Source organism: Berghia stephanieae, chromosome 3, assembly GCF_034508935.2.
Source record: "Berghia stephanieae isolate SIO BIC M18660-M18661 chromosome 3, UCSD_Bste_1.3, whole genome shotgun sequence".
Lineage (NCBI taxonomy): Eukaryota > Metazoa > Mollusca > Gastropoda > Nudibranchia > Aeolidiidae > Berghia > Berghia stephanieae.
The window spans coordinates 1962393-1964890 of record NC_088362.1 but is presented as its reverse complement, the minus strand read 5'-3'; the positions used below and the strand labels follow the sequence as shown (position 1 = coordinate 1964890).

Here is a 2498-nt window from a genome sequence, read left to right as displayed (position 1 = left end):
ACAGAGCATATCTCTTGTACTAACTGGGTAACTTTGCTAAGAGGAATGTTGTGTAAATATGGTTTTGGATACGTTTGGGTTAATCAATACGTTGAAAATGAGAATATGTTTTTACATACCTTCAGACAACGCCTTAGCGATATTTTTTTACAAAAATGTAAAGAGGAGATAAGATCAACTAGCGATCACAGACTTTATAAACATTTGGACAATGACAATTCTGTACGCTATATATTCGAGATTAAAGAAAAAGTAATTCGATTCGCCATTACAAAAATTAGATTAGGTTCTCATAATTTTATGTGCGAAAGGGGGAGATGGCAGAGACCAAAAATTGATTTTCCTTCTAGGCTCTGTATAAATTGTAACTCAATTGAAGATGAGTACCACATAATCTGTGAATGCAGACGGTATAACTATTTCAGAGGAAAATATTTACCTAAGTATTTAATTGAAAAGCCCAATATGTACAAGTTTATACAATTTTTAAATAACTCCACAGGGACTGAATTGAGAGGAGTTGGAATTTTTGTCGAAAAGTTTTGATCGAATATGAAAAAAATGTTAGTTAGGCACCTGGTATTACTGGAGAATTAAAATACATTTGATTTTTTTTTTTCATTGTGGTATGCATTAATGTATAAGATTATGACATATATTATTTGAATATTTCGTCTATTAGCCATAATTGAATCCTTTGAATTAACTTTTTTTCTCACTGTTTGTTGTACATGTGATTCCGTAGATCAGTGTGTGTGTGTGGGTGTATGTGTGTGTATGTATGTGTGTGTATGTATGTATGTGTGTGTATTTGTGTGGGTGGGTGCATATGTGTGTAGGAAGGGCGTGTGTGATTGTCAGTCATTATAATCGAGCTGTCTTGAGCTTGACACGCATATACTTCTGGATGGCAATGTTATGAGCTTCTTAGCCAAGCGCATACTATCTATTGGTTGGGGGGACCGACAATGGCTGTCTCGTCGATGTATTTAATCTTTTGACATTTTGAATAGGAAAGCAACATGAGCAATATTTGTATTGCAACAATAACAACTGATGATTTTTCATTTTTCATATGTTAAAGTCATTAACCATCTCGTAATATAAATCAATAGGACAATCAAATATTAGTCTGAAAATGTCTGTCATAAATTCACTAATTATAGGTGGCTACTCAGACTTATATCACGTACATGATTTTTCGATACCCTATCCATAGTACTGAGGTCATCGATATTTGTATGCGATACGATATTTTAATAACACACATAAAACTCCCGTCAGTTTCTTTTGAACAATATTTATGGGATTATCATACTCCTATCACGAGGGGCGATACTCGATATTGGTGAAATGGTGTTTTTTTTGGACGAGGATACAGGGTTTTAGTGCTGGTTTTGTTTCTTCTATAAGTTGGAAGCGGGGAATATTGTTTTAGTAACTATAAAAGGTAAGTATGATGAATTTTAAAAATCAAATTAATGAGTGAACAATGCAGTAACAAGAACTGATCAACAAAGTGGTCATTGTCAAATCTATGTTTTTTCCATGAATTATCCCATTTATCAAAGTGATGATTTTGAGCACAGCGACCATTTGGCTGAGTGAAGTGTCTTGCTGAAAGAACATCACACAATGACCAGGGATACCATGAAAATATTGAGGCCACTTTCATCGTGGAAATGAATGGTTTCTATTTTACCTTCTTTTCTTCTCTTCACAAGCCTTTAGTAGTTTTACAAGTAAAAACTTAGAATTTCGTGTTGATTCATGTTTTGTTCAATTCTTTCAACAAGGGGAACGAGCTATATTCATGTTCTCGTCCAACCGAGTCATCAATCACGTGATTTGTTGCTGTCCATTTCTGAACAAATGTAAACAAGCTGCTTTGTTTATGAAAGTTATAAACATACCCATGTGTCAAGCTGAATAAAATTACCAATCGTGATGTTAGATATTTCAAAGCTGTGAACACGTTTCACTATGTAGGTCACTTTGAGCACATTTTGCAATGTGACCAATGACCTCGAGCACATGGAAAGTTAATATAGATCATGCCCATTAACAATAGCGATTTTTTTTGAAGTGTTTAATTTACATGGATTGGCAATCCAAACAAACACTATCGTTCTCTGCCAAGGAAAATGAAGATTTAAATTATAACGCGTGAAATGGAATTTTTGTTCAGCATGTCTTGCTTGAAGATTCAATATTAAAATTCAGTGTAGGAAATAGTCTATGTCTAGTCAACATTGATAAGGTGAAAATAGCATTTCTTGTACCTTTGTCGGGGACAAATCGACAAAGATACAAGAAATGCTACAGAAGACATTAGAAAGAAACTGGAGGCAGCAGAAATGTGGTTTCTTAGAAGGATGTTAAGAATCTCATGGACAGAGAAGAAAACTAATGAAGAAGTATTAGAGCAAGCTGAAACTAAAAGGCTATTAATTCGTACAAAAAGAAAAAGACAAATACAATTTTTAGGACACCAAAAT

The 2498-nt window shown here is 33.9% G+C and overlaps 1 protein-coding gene across 1 annotated transcript in view; it reads left to right on the top strand.

Moving 5' to 3' along the window:
• The first annotated feature begins 1360 nt into the window (after window positions 1-1360).
• The window catches only part of LOC144966945 (alpha-(1,3)-fucosyltransferase C-like), a 22154-nt gene continuing 21016 nt past the window's right edge, over window positions 1361-2498 (top strand). The window contains exon 1 of the mRNA XM_078903640.1: window positions 1361-1450. The gene's annotated coding sequence lies outside the window, so the exon portion shown is untranslated. The remainder of the gene's footprint in view (window positions 1451-2498) is intronic.